The sequence below is a fragment of the Spermophilus citellus genome (genome assembly GCF_964194105.1).
Source record: "Spermophilus citellus genome assembly, chromosome: 2".
NCBI classification, from domain to species: domain Eukaryota; kingdom Metazoa; phylum Chordata; class Mammalia; order Rodentia; family Sciuridae; genus Spermophilus; species Spermophilus citellus.
This window is the reverse complement of record NC_138183.1, coordinates 129,625,417-129,640,485: the sequence shown is the minus strand read 5'-3', so window position 1 is coordinate 129,640,485 and position 15,069 is coordinate 129,625,417.

Below are 15,069 nucleotides of genomic sequence, written 5' to 3'. Positions count from 1 at the left end.
ACCGGCATAGCAGTGGGCAAGCAGGGCTCTTCCCACCGGGGACAGGAGGCTGGGTTGTGGTTGTTGGCATCCTTCTGTGGTAAAATAGATCTTGCAGGGACTGGGGAAAGGGCTGGGATCCCCCCTCAGGGGAAAGGGAAGTGAAGCCACCAAAAGAACCCCAGTGAGGGAGCTGCATACAATCAGGAGTCCAAGGCAGGGAGCCAGTTGCCAAGACTGGGTGTCTGGGCTGGGGGCAGCTGCAGCTGGAACTCTCTGGTGAGGGCTGGCACTTACCCCTGGCTAGCCAGATCCCAGGCTTTCAGAGCAGGACTACTTGCACAACCCCTTGCCAGATATGAAGTTTGTCTTAGTCAGAAACACTCAGCACCCCCAGATTACACCCCACAGTGAGGCTGGCAGGCAAGGAAGCCACAGGGAAGCTGGTCACATGGCTAGACAGTGTCCTGGTCCTGCCTCCATTTACAATTCTGAAACATCCCCCAACTGGCTATTAAAGCCTCTCTCTGGGGTTCTTTAATTCTGCCAGTGACTTCAATGAACCAGAGCCAAGTCATACCTCTCAGCCAATGTAGAAGCTCAAGAGTCTGTTGAAGACAAAGTGTCCAGTATGTTCCTATTCTAAAGCTCCCTGATAGATCAGAGCTGATGTGCAATGGGATTCGTAAAATACTAATTCCAGTGTTCACATTCTGATTTCCATCATGGCCACCTACATGCAAGAAAAATGAACTTCATATCCCAAGGAAATCCCCTTCTTGGTGACCAGATGATCTAACTAAAGTTTGAAAAGTTCTTCAAAACATTTTCTGGAAATTCTTAAATAAATATGGACTTATTCAACACAAAATCCAATGATGGCCAGTGTTTCATTTGGTTACTTCCAAATCACTGCTTCTGCATACGATGCACTTATAGGTCATGGTCCTTTTTGCTTGGCTATGAGCCCATGTCATTACTGATGGGCCACAGAGAGCTGAGCCAGGCTTTGAGATGTGGTCACTGGTAATTCCCGCAGGCCTCAGTATCTACAAAATCCCCAAATGATAGCTTACTTGACAGATCCTGAAAATTTAGGAAGCTGACTTCCTGCCTTAACTTCTATGTCCTTCCTTTCTGAAAAGATCCTTTGGTTCTCCTCTCTCTTCCAATCTTACACCTTCTAGGTGTCGACCCTTTGCGCATAGATTCTGTTTCTGGGCCAGAGCAGAAAAGACATTGCCCATCCTCTCTCATTCAGATGTTTCCCCTGTTGGCCATCTGAACAACCAGGGAGCCCGCTTCCACCATTTCCTTCTGTTGCTTTAAGATCCTGGCTCAAGCAGTTAACTCTGATTGAGGAGAAGGAGAAGAGCCCCTATATGCCTGGGGAGCACCTTCTCTGTTTCTTATCCAACAACTGGGTACCTTCATTTACTCTTCTTATACCGTGGCCTACCTTGTCTCTTATGTGAGGTAAGAACCACAGAAACTTTTATTGCTCATATTGATTAAAAAGAAAAAGTTGCCCATTGTCTTCTAAAACTATTCTCTGGAAACTTCTTTGCCTGTGTACTGGTGACTGAGCACCCAGTGCCCAGCAGTGGTACTTTTTCTGGATGCTTGATTCTCAAAGCACTATGGAGGTCTCAATGGCCCCTTGTTACCAGGGGATTCAGAGAGGTTCCCTAAGCTTGCTTAAGACCACAGATGAGAGGCAAGCATCTCCCAAATAAATGTGGAAGGACATTATCCTGCATAAATACCCCATGTCTATGCCACTCACTGGGCTCCAGCCACAGCAGTAAGGAGAGCCTCATCTCTCCCAATGGCATCAAACAGATTTGTGCCATGCTGTAGAGCTCTGGCTTCCATCCGTCACCTCAGTTCTCCTGTGGCAAGATAATTAGGAAACACCTTTTTCTGATTCCCAGAGAACAAATGAGCTGTGAAAAGAGATTAGATGAGGAAGAATTGCTTTCAGGGAGAAACTACTTATACTGCTTGGCTTGGTTTTTACTAATGACATCTCCTTAAACTGCTGTCGAGTTTTTTCCCCCTTGTATAGGATATGCCAATCTTCTTGTGGAAAAAAACACACCATTACACGTCTAAAAATTTAGTGCTAAATATTTAGTGCCCATAAAGAGAACTTGACCTTATAGAGCTCTTTCTCATTTAAAATCAGTGGTCACTGGTTTCCCATTCAAATGCATTGCCAGTTTGAGCAAACTGATTCTTGTTTTGTTAATCTAAAAATGGAGTGTCAACATCTGGATCGGCATTGAGATGGATATATGGGCAAAGGTAGAAAGGACAGACCCAGATTGAGACTCCTGCCTCAGGTGTCATTCTCTGTTGGAAAACACAGTTCAAGATGGCAACAAATGCAGACAATGCAAACAGTATGGGTTCATGCATTGGGCTCATTCATTCTGCCCTAAAATAACTTTAATCTCTTCTTTATGTTAAATGTTCATGATCCACACTTTGTATGTAACAAATAACTTCAAAATATCTACTTTATAATGGTGTATATTCATGGCAAAAGTTGGAAAATGGTTAATATTGTCAAACCCTGGGGAGGGGCCAGAGGAAGATGTGATAGTTAATGTTGGCAAAGGATTTCAGGACACCTCGGATGAAGACTGAAATTTTCTGTTGAAAATGCCATTGGCAGAGGTTTGACGGTGGAGTTTTCTTCTGCTCCAGTCACCCACTGACAATATTAAGAGTTCAGATGGACAAATTGGCTATCTAGAAGTTCCTTACTTAGACTAGCCTGGAAAGATATAGCAGCCCTTCAGGCTTTGATTTAGCATGAGAAGAAATATTGCTATTGGCCAGAGGTCGGAGGGTCCAATGTGGTCCTGTCTTCCACATCTCTCCAAGATCTACCCATCATTGTAACCATCCAGAAGCAATCAGCACATGTGACCAAGCTAACAGCAGGTGCACAGTCCCTCAGTCAGCAGCAGGGGGGAAAAACACCAGGTGACTCTGAGGGTGCTACTGCCTTCCTGGAGGTGACAGAAAGCACAAGACACAGACAGGCAGGAAGGTCGGGGAGTGGCCGACCATCTCCCCATGGGTCTATCTGTGCCTTGCCTGGGATTGCACTGAAAATGCTTTTCAGGGTCAGAAACTCAGAATGGAGATATATAATATTGGGAGTGGGGGACTGGAAGGAAATCCCTAAATGGACATATTCACCAGTCAAGCATGAATCGCAGTTTGGAAAAGAGAACTAGACACACATATATGATGAAAAGCAAAAATCAGAACATCATCCTCAGAAAACGCATCCAGACCCAGAAGATCTGCTCCAGTTGAGCCAGTCAGAAGGCCAGCACTGATGTACTCACCACAGATGTCTCTGTAGACAGTATTAGAATTCAGCAATAAGGCTCCTTGACTTGTGAGTAATAAATAAATGCCTATAGAGAACCCCCCTCCCCCTAAGGGACTATTTACTTTTACTTTGAAGCTGCTATTCAAATAACCTTGGCTCCTGTGGCAGAGGCAAACTGCCTAAATCCCAGGGGAGAAATGACTGAGAATCTAGGTGCCTTAGCATGCGCTTTGAACTTCATCCTTCTATCAAGTGGTAACAGCTAAGTAGAGAGAGCCAGGACTGAGTGGGATGAGGTTGCTTATAGTAAGAAAATAGTTGACATTTATATGCATTTAGGATCCCTCTGTGTGCACTCCCTGGAAGCCACCATTATAATCCAAATGGCCTCTTAAAATAAACAAACTCATGGAAAGACTGCAGCCAGCCCTGTGTGACTTGAGCCTTAGAGGCAATAATGTTTCCTCACTGTGTAATTACCTGGAGAAGGGAGCAACCAAGGCCGTTCAGGAATTCACTCACCATCTGTTCCCCTCACAGAGGGGAGCCCGTTGGCTCTTATCCATGCGTACAGCTGGGAAAGAAGGGCAAGTAGTTGTACCCTGACTGCACCCTGATGGGTGAGAACTGGCTCCTGCAGCTCCCTGGGTTATTCTCATTCAAGAGCTGCACTGGCAGAAGCTTTCTACTCCTTCCCCTGGGCTACAATACTCCACACCAACTTGCCCCATCCTCAGGGGTCCTTGTATCCTTTTTGTATAGAAGGATGGAATTCTGGGGGAGCTGTTTCTGTTTACCTGTCTCCCAGAATCTCACACCACAGAAGAACCTGGGTATTAATCCAATAGCTATTCATCCTACCATTTCCTTTGGGCCCAGTGAAGCTCTGCCCGGCATTCCATTGTGGTAAAGGTTGAAAACCATACATTAGAAAACAGGACCAGCTGGGGTTGTAGCTCAGTGGTGGAGCTTGTGCTTAGAATGTGCAAGGCTCTGGGTCCAATCCTCAGCTCCAAAAAGAGAAGCAGGGGCAAGGGATGGGAAGGGAAGGGAAGATAGGCAGTTCCATATAATGTCCCAAACATCTCTGACTTCTCATTGCTTCATTTTTCATACACGTATCACCATTTAACAAATATTTATTGAGTACCGACAGGAATAGACACCATAGATTCAGTAGTGTCCAAGACTTAGTCCATTAGAGTTGCTATAGCAAAATACCTCAGCCTGGGTAAACTATAAACAACAGGAATGTATTGCTCTATCCTCTGGAGGCTGAGAAGTCCAAGATCAAGGCACCAACAGATGCAGTGACAAGCAAGGGCCAGTTCCTCACAGATGCTAGCTTCTTCATGACTTTGTATAGCAAAAGAAAAGAAAAAAAGCCTCCCTCAGGTATCTATTATCAGAACAATAATTTCATTCATGAGGGTTCCACCCTCACTACCTAATCACCTCTCAGAGTTCCCCGCCTCCTAACACTATCACATTAGGGGTTTGATTTCAACATATGAATTTTGGGTGGGGGGATATTTAGACCCTAGCATAGATGATATAAACTCTTGCCTCCATGGAATTTACTGTTTGATGGGGAGCAGGGAGAGATAGAAACAGAAAAACAAGTGAAAGAATTACAGTTTATAGTAAAGGCTATGAAAGACACAGACAGGGGACTGAGCTCAAGAAGAGCAGGAAACATGGCAGGGGCTGGCCCTCTCAAGAGCCTGACAGGACTTGAAATATGAGGAGGAGTGTCCTCACTGGGCAAAATGGCCAGGGAGAGTGATTCTAGGCAGAGGGAGCAGCATGTATTTAGAAGTCTGAGGTGGAAGAATCAGGGTGTATCTGTAAACCGAAAAGTGTCCAGGGATGCTGCTGCAGTCCTGGGGAGAGAGGAAAGAAGGAAGAGAGGACTCAGCCCATGGCTGGGAGCCTCAGAGTAGGGTTTGGATTTCATCCCAAGTACAGTGGATAGCAATAGAAAGATTGTTTTTCAGAGAATGACCAAAATGCAATTTCACTCTGAGATGGTGTGGGCCCAGAGGCATAGCCCTTCCTTTATCCTAGGGGTCCGAGGTCATAGGTCACATGGGGGTACTTTCTATGTTGCTCAGTTTAGTTGTACTCAACCTTGTCATTTAAGATCTCAATGCCACCGACAATTCTAAATATTTTTTAAATATTTATAAGTGGTCAACTCAGGGGTATTTCCGAGCTACTCTGCATAAATTCATCCTAAGTTTTTTTCACACACCCCTTATGCATAGATGCTGATCAGATGGTTCAAGGATCCCTTCAAGTGCCACCAACCATGGGCCATGTCCACTTATATCACTTCCCTCCTGCACCTGCAGAGCAGACTCCCTGAATCCTACTTAAGAACATAGAGAAAGCCTTCTAGCTACATGGCCTTGACCTTGATAGCTACTTTCACATCCATTTAGAATAAGCAGCATCTGCAAGAGAAAAAAAAAATCTTTCCAAGGACCTTGAAACATTCACTTTCAAAGGGAAATCTCATTCTGCAATGGACTGCTTGCTACTCTGTGTGACATGCGTGCAACATCTGGAAAGCTGGATGGCTCTGTGTGATGATCAATGAAATCCAACTCACCCCCTGTCTCCCACCTCCACCTCATGATCACTAGTTCCAATGACAGTCACAGATCCCTGTTGGCTGCTTTCTGCCCTCCTGCTCCATCTACCTTTCATGCATAATGTTCTATTCCCTGCTAGATTTCCCCTCGAAGGGCCCCCCAGCACACCAGCCTGTGGCCAGGTTTAACTTGCTCTCCGCACATGAAAAGAAGATGGTTTCTTTTGAAAAAGCCAAAACCAGCAAACAAAGAAGGATGGGAAAACTGGTGGATGGTCCCTTACAAGTGGAATCTCCAAAGCCTTTCCAGGCCATCCATCCAGGCTAGACTTAACTTGAATTCACTGGCTTAATGGGCACTGTGTTCTTCCTGTGTTCAGAGTATCTTGCCAGGATCCAGAAAAATATAATAAAATAAAATTAAAAAATGCCATCCCTACTCTTTCAGAGCCTGTAACCAAGCTCCACAGAGGGTTCCACCCAGATTGCTCTGATTTATTTCATTGACTGATTGTTTTGTTTGTTTGTTTGAAACATCAATGTTTTATATATAAGGACAAACACTTATTTTATTGGTCATTAGAGGAAGGAATCAGGTAAAAATTAATGAAAACCTTCCTGAATAATTATTGAAAAAAATAAGACTCAGCATACAGGTTTAGTCTCCAAAATTGATGATTCTCCCTGCAATCAATATTAAGATTGACACATTTAAAATGTGTCATCAAAAGACAAGGCTGATTTCAGGCAAAACTTCCACCTGCCCTATAGCAGCGACTTTCATAGTAGAATATACCATGGCCTACATTGTAACCTCTGAGGAGCTGCTTTTGACTGGTAACAATTAGTCCTCTGTGTTCTCAGTCGGCCTCGTTCACACTATACACAGAGATCCCCATATAAGGAAAACCATTCTGAGTCTTCTGAGATTGTTTACTGAGCACCTCTGCTGACACACAGGTGGAGATTGTATCTAGGGTTCCCTCTTTCTTTTGTTACAACTCTGAACACAGTTCCCAGGATTTTTGCATGCTCCAAGTGAAAAAAAGAAAAGAAAGAAAGAAATGGTGGTCATTAGCCATTGATCCACAGACCTGGAGAGAGAGGGGACTGTGCTGAGCCTGCTGCCTGCAGGGCTCCCTCTGCCCTCTCTTAGCTACTGGCTACAAGTGGCCACCATGGTACAGCATTTCCCAACTGATACACAGAGGGGTTTTCTGCATAAATAGGGAGTCCAGTCCTTACATTTTCACACCAATACTGAGCAACCTTGTTGCAGCACCCAGGCTCAGCGAGGTGAGGACATAAAGTCCAGCCATGGTGGCTGGGATGGGAGCAGAAGAGACCTAATAATCCATCGAGGAGACCTGAGAAGATTGACACAAAGTGAATTCACAATGTTGGCTTAGCCTTTCACCAGCCCTATGAATGGAAGTACACATATTACAATGAAAGTATATAGTAGGGATCTTATGTGGGCTGGGAATATGGTGTTTGAGATGAGATCTAAAGGATAAGGGATGATGGGGTGAAGGCAGCCCTTCAAGTGCCTGAATAACTTGGAGAAAGGCTCCCACTTCCTGAGAAAAAGGATGCACTGGAGAGGGTGTGGCTGGAATACAGGTGGGGGCATGGCTGGACTGCAGGGAAGGACCAAAGGGAAAGGGTTGGGGAGACAGCTGGAGAACTAGTCTGGGCCACCAGGAGTTGTCATGGCCATGAAGGTTTTGATAGTCACCTAAAACCAGTGGAACACTACTGAAAGATTTTCATTGTTTTACAACAATTACTCTGATTGATAATGTAGAATGAATTGGAAGGATCAAGAAATGGTAATTTGGACCAAAAAGTCAGTGGAGTTAAAGAGATGTCAATGGATTTGAAAAAAATGTTAGAGAAGTAATGAATAGACAGGGAGATGGGGTGTTAGGAAGAATGCTCAGACATCCTGGCTTGCAGAATACAATGGATACTGGTCATTCACTGAACTTACAATAGAATCTAATTTGGGGTGGGGAGAGTAACATGAGTTAAGCTTCAAATTAAACTCCTGAATTTTCATGTTTGCATTTGAAGAGACTCAAAATTAAGTATTCAAATGTACACATCTAGACCTCCAAGGATGAGAATGGGGAGAGCCAAGTTTGAGAGTCATTGATATGTAAGTTGGATTTGAAGTTGAATTGAAATGAGATTGTCCTAGAAGAAAGTAGAGAATGGGTAGAGGTTAAGCTAGGATGGACCCTCAAGGAGCTCTCTCATTCAGTGGTTCAACTGGAGAGGAGGATGAGTCTGTAGGGGAACCAGAAGAGGATGTCTATAGTACCATCACCTTCTAGCATTTTCCAGGATGATATGCTAGAAAGAACACCTCCCCACCTCACCTCCCAAGGTACCAACCAACACAACCACTGCTTCTAGGACCCTTCTGATTCCTAGGCTGGCCACACAAGACAGTCTGTCTTAGTCCTCCAATCCCCACCCCACTCTGAATACAGCTGAGGTTTCTTTCTTCCTACATGTCACATCATCTAGGCTGTTCTGACTTTTTCTCCTAATGAGTTCTTTTTATATGGTAGCTTTGCAATTTCTCTTGATTTCCACTGCCCATTTAAAAGCTTATTTTCATTTCTGAAGCATCCTTTTTAAACTCCTTGTCACCTCATTGGTTTCTATTGTAATGTCTGACATGTAGCTAGCTTAAAAGAGTAAATTTCCATATTCTCCTTACAGATTTGCATTTCCATTTCAACTGCAGAAAAGACAGTTGAATCCTAGGAAATAGCTGGTGGGCACCAAGGTGTATCAAATGAAACTACTGGCTCCATTTGCAATATGAGATCTAGGGCAGGAAAATTTAAGAAGCTAGCCCTGGGAAGAGAACTTAATTATTAATAGTTAATGTAAAATTTGATTCCTATATCACTGCCCCATTCCCCATAATTTATATTTACTATGCCTAGAAGGGCTTATTCTGGAAGATAAGCCAAAAGCTGCTTTGGTTGGAGTTTCAATGAAATGTCTCCAATTGTTCCACTTCATTCATTTTATTTGCTAAAAGATGACCTTTGTATCTCATAAGTCAGTGCTCTTCACTTCTACGGAGCCGGTGACTCATCACCCTGCCCTCCTCATGAAAGCTAGGACAGTTGTGCTTAAGGTTTCAGTAGCAAAAAATTCTGCTGGCTTCACAGACGGGTACAACAGATGGTAGCATTTTCACTCCCATGTTTACGAAATTGACACCAAGATACACACCATCTTCCAAGAGTCACAGCGATCTTTATAATTCTCTACCTTACTTGTCCTTGCTGACCTTTAAGTTGATTACAAGCACCCTTGCCTTACTCACTAATTTCCAATCAGTTATAAATAGAAAACCATGTGCCCAACACAAACGTCCCACACCAAGGTAACACATCACCCTTATCTTCAAACACCACACAGGTGCATAGCAGGAAGCATTTCATCTGCACTTTGAGTGTCCACTCCATCTTGAAAGGAGAAAAACCTTTCAGTCTGACAGGCCCAGAATCATCCTCAGTCTCTTTCTGTGCTGAAGAATAATGCAAACTACTTCTGAAATGTCCAAGAATTAACCGAGAGCTCAAGGGAAAGGTTTCATTCAATGGTCTCTCTGTGACAAGTGTGAACTTCTCTCCCCTTTAACTTGGGGACCATGTGCAGTTTCTCTCTCCACCCTGCTCTCCCGCAGGTTTGCTCTCCCCAATAACTAGCCACAAATAAAGATGTCCCTGCCCACTCCCCCTCATTTTTGGTCTCTCTTGTCCCTCTTTCACTTCTCCACGCCAGCATTTCCCATTGTGACTGATTTTCTAAGAACTTCTTGGGTCAGGCAAGTCAGGTGTCTACTGCCTGACAGCCTTGTGCTTTCAGCCGCTCCTCCAAGCCAAACACTCCCGTAACTGGGAAAGCCCGCTTCCCTCTTCCTTCTTAGTATGCCTCTTCTTTTTACTCCTTCCTCCTTCCCAGCATGCCCCGGTCTTTTGTTCATTCACTCATTCTGCCCTCGTTTACTGAACATGTACCATGTACTTGGTCTACTCAGGTCCTCACTCAGGGTTTTAAGGTGGGCCCTTTTGCTACAGAAACCAGTCACATTTCACACTCAGTGTGCAGGGTGCTGTGGCTGAGGGCCCATCGTGGCTAACAAGCTCAGCTCCCCTATTACTCCTAGACACAGGACAGAGGAGAATCTAGAAGCATTCTTTCTAGAAAAATAAGTAGGCCCCCTTCCCCTTTAGTTTGTGAGGTTGAATCAAGTTCCAATTTCACTGGGACTGAGACCAATAAGGGCCTTTAGAAATGGATTCACTTTCTACTTCTGTAGGCACTCAGCCCATAAGTTGGACAGCGACTTTACAGTGATGAATACACTCTTCAAATACGAGGGAACACATGGAAATTAGCCACAATAGAAGGATATAATAAATTATTCTAAAGCAAAACAGCCCCCAGAAAATTGTTTGCCATGGTCATGGAGCAAAACAATGACCTCAGCCTTCAGACTGTTGCAAGCCTGGCAGACATGCACACTGAGCAGAGCAGTATTATATCTTAATTGTTGAACAGGCTCTGCAGAGGGCCAGCAGACATGCACATCTGAACCCTTTCCCCAGGAAAGTGGGAAGCAAGAGAGTGAATTTGACATGTTTGGATTTGGTTGTCTAAATAACCACTTCCCACCCCATCATCTCCTTCTCCTCCCCCTGCCGCCTCATGGTGAACAAGAATGTCAGTGGCCACCAAGACGGAGGCTGTTGGCTGAAGACCCTGTGCTGCTTCCCACTCCCCAACTCCCCCACCTCTCTGCTTCTTAGAATTTCTTTCTCTTTCATAGTGAGTTGATTTTATTTCCCCATCCTCCTTGCTTTCTTCCTTCATTTATGTTTGATTGGATGTTTGCATTCTGCTGTAGGTTGAATGTTAGCTTCCCCCCAAAATACATAAATTGAAACCCTAAACTTGAGAATGATGGTGGGGACTTCAAAGGGTAAATAGTTATAGGTGAGGTCAGGAAGTAAGGTTCTGAGTGTGGGATTAATGTCTGCATTAAAAGAGGAAGAGATGAAATTTAAAAGATCCATCTCTCCACTCTGTGGGGACACAAGGAAAAGACAGCCATCTGCAAATTAGGAAACTGGCCAGTGCCAGACACAGGGTCCATTGATGTCTCTTAGTCTTGGACTTACCAGCCTCCAGAACTGAGAGAAATAAATGTTTGTTTTTTTAACTACCTAGATATACTAATTTATAGTATTCTGTTATAGCATCTCAAGCTGACTTAGACACCTTCAAAAGACAGTCTCAAGGACAGTCCTGGGAGGAGATGGTCGAAGCTCTCTCATGGCATTAAGAGGAATACTAACTTCCTTCAACTAAAATTGCCAGATTTAATAAATAAAAATTAAGAATTCCTAGTGAACTTAAATTTTATATAAATAATGAATAATTTTATGACATGAGTATATCCCACATAATATTTGGAATATACTACATTAAAACATTTTCTATTATTTATCTTTTTTTAAAACTATTTTTTTAGTTGTACTTGGACACAATATCTTTATTTATTTTTATGTGGTGCTGAGGATGGAACCCAGTGCCTCACACATGGGAGGCGGGCACTCTATCACTGGGTTACAGCCCCAGTCCTATTGTTTATCTGAAATTTGAATTGAACTAGCAGTTTTGTATTTTGATTTGCTAAATCTGGGACCCATGCCCACTTCATTCAGCCCATGTGATACCTTGGAGGGAGTAATGATGATAGTTTAGGTTATTTGGCCATCCCTGTGTTGGGGGAAATTATACGAAAAGTCAATCAATACATTAACATGTTAATAACTAAAAAGATTCTGTTGTATGCACTGGACTAGTAATCAAGAAACATGAGCTCAGAGAGGTCTGAACATCTCAAGCACTCGGTTCCTTTGTCTGTAAAATGGAGGCATTTAGCTGGATGATCCTTTAGTATCCCTTTGGTGCTGACATTCTGAGTCTCCTCACATAGCTATAATCATATTTCGGAATGTGTGAGAGTCACCTGGAGAATGTTCTGAATGCAGATGACCAGATCCAGTCTTCAAGAATCCCAGTAAGTCTGGTGTGGGCCTAGGAGCATGCATTTTAAAAGTATATCCTATGTCTTTTTGATGTTGATAATCTGAAGACTATAGTGTGAGAAATGCAGGTATACTGTTATCCTTCTTGGCAGGGTATGTGCATGTAGGTGGGTGGGGACTGCTTCATTTTTAAAATATCCAGGATGAAAATGCAGCCTAACCTTAGTAGTCAGAAGCCATCATGAGACCAGTTATGCTCAGAACTTCACCTTGTTTGCTCAGTTGCCTCCATCTGGGGACCATTGCAGAGGTGCCCTGTCTTACCACATAGAGGGGGCAACTTAGCCAACAGCTGAACAGGATGTCACCTCAGAAGTAAAACTCAGTTCTATCCTAAAAAAGAGTGTGCAGGAGCAACACAGTATCCTGGCTCTGGGAGCCCAATGCTGTCTTCAAACTAGGGGAAATGACATGGGGTTGCAACAGGGCTCTTGGAACTGATTATGGCCATTGCTATAAGCCAGAGGATTTGGAAAGACCACCTTGAGCTCACAGAGCTCTGCATTTCCCCCTTTGCTGGTGGCCTCAGTTTGCCCACTGTAGATGTTTGGATCTGGAATGTCCCCCCACAAAAGCTCATTTGTTGAAAGCATGATCCCCGGATGTTGGGTTTTTAAACAACGATTGAATCATGGGAATCGGACCTCATCAGTGGACTAATCCATTTAGTAGATTAATCTATTGATACCTAAATGGATTACAGTGAGGTGGGACCTAGCTGGAGGAAGTAGGTCACTGAGGCATGCCCTGCAAGGGCTTTTCTTCTCCCCAGTCCATTCCCCGCCCCCTCTTTCTCCCTCCTTCCCAGTTAACATGAACTGAACAGTTTTCCTTCACCACACTCTTCCACTGGATGCTTCTGCCTTAGAACCATCTTGCCATGGACTGAATTCTCTAAAATTGTGAGGCAAAACAAATTCCTCCTCTAAGCTGTTCTTGTCAGATATTTTGGTCACAGTGATGAAAACCTGAATAATACAACTATGAAATTTGTCATTTCTTGTGGTTCTCATCCCCATCAGGAGTCAGTCTGGACTCTTGTGGCTTTTGGCCTTGTCCCAGGTACAGCCAAAACTTCAAGTACATCCTACCTCTACTATTATATTAGCAAGAGTCCAGCCCTGCAGTGTTTGCTCAACGTATCTAACAGCAACACTACTTCAATGCCATATAGGTCAGTGATTAAGGAAGTGTGTCGTGGAGCAGATAACTTGGAATCAATCCCTGGATCAACAACTTGCTTGATGACCTACTGCCACTTACTTAAACACCTCTGCAATGTTCTCCTACCATGGCAGAACCAGTCCCAAGGGATGAAGTTAAGTTTCCAGCAGGAGGTGATTTGAAAGCAAGTCCACAGGTTTTACAGGAGTGCCTGGACAATGCCTGGATATAATAGGTTCCTCTAGGATCGGTCTAGGGCTGGAGCCCCAACTGGGATCACCGAGAGATTTCTGAGCTGCCTGCAGTCTGAGGATCTTCCTGCCTGGCCTAACTTCCTCCTCCCTCTCCTTGTATCAATGTCAGATTGCATAATAACTGAAGCCCCTTGTATCAATGTCAGATTGCATAATAACTGAAGCCTCCCTCTACCCATTTCTGCTTAATTCCCCCTCTTTGTCCACAGGCAGTACCCCCTAAACATCTCCAGCGTGTCTAACTATGTCTTGACCTAGTCTTCCTGGAGGACCCACCTGATGAGTCATCCTAAGTCTTAGGGTTCCATCCTTCCACATCAGGGCTCAAACTTTAACATGGGGGAATTCACAGGGGCTGTGCATTCAATCTCTGGTAACTTCACCCTTATGATCAAATCCTGACTACATTTTTAGCTCAGGCTGTTCCATTGAAGTAGGAGATGAGATGCTCTTTTAATACTGCCACGGAGACCTGTTGTACTGATTCTTACCCTGAGTTGAGAGTTGGTAAACTTGAATCCATCATTCTTCATTGTCAATATTCCTAGTGTGGTGAACAAAACCAGCCAACTCCACAGTCATTGTCATCCCCCTCCTCCAGGCCTTTTACATGCTAGAGTTGTTGCATGAGCTGCTATAGTCCTCTACATTTGTATCTCATCTCAAGCCGGCACACACCTCCTGTCAGTACTTCTTACTACCCTGTATGCCACTTACGAAGTGGTGTTTCCACCTACTATAGAGTGAATTTTTTTTTTTTTTTTTGATATCAGGGATTGAACCCAGGGGCACTTAACTACTTAACTGCCTCCCTTTTTTATTTAGAGTCAGGATCTCATTAAGTTGCCAGGGGCCTTGCTAAATTTCTGAGGCTGGTTGTGAACTTGGGATCCTCTTGCCTCAACCTTCTGAGCTTCTGGGATTACAGGCATGTGCCATCACACCCAGTCATAGTTTGGATCTTGAATGTTCCCCTAAGGCCCCTCTGTGTTTAAGGCTTGGTCCCAGCCTGTGGCAATACTGGGAAGTGTTGAACCTTTGGGAGGAGGGACCTAGTGGGAGGAAATTATGTCACTTGGATTATGTCCTTGAAAGGTATTGGAACTCTCGTTCCCCCCACCCACTCCCACCCATCTCTCTTCTTCCTGGTTGCTTGGTGAGTAGCTTTGATCCACCAAGTATTCCCTGCCATAATGTTCTGCCTCACTATAGGCCCCAAAACAACAGGGCTAACTGGCCATGGACTGAAACCTCTAAAACTGTGAGCCAACATAAACCTTTCCTCCTTTTAAGTTGATTATCTCAGATATTTTGTCACAGTGATAGAAAACTAGCTCACTGTTTACCCAGCACAATTCCATTTAAGAACTTTATCCTCAACTGCCATTTCCTACGTCTACTTCAGGTACCAACTTTTAGTTTGGGTTCCCCCAAAGTCAGAGGCTGAGAATAGGCCTTGGGTACACATTGATCATTTCTTCAGGTGGTGATCCCAGAACACACAGGGAGGAAATGTAGAAAGGAATAGACAAGGGAAGGGAGGAAAGTCCATACAGGCTGTGTTGTAGAATGTGAACA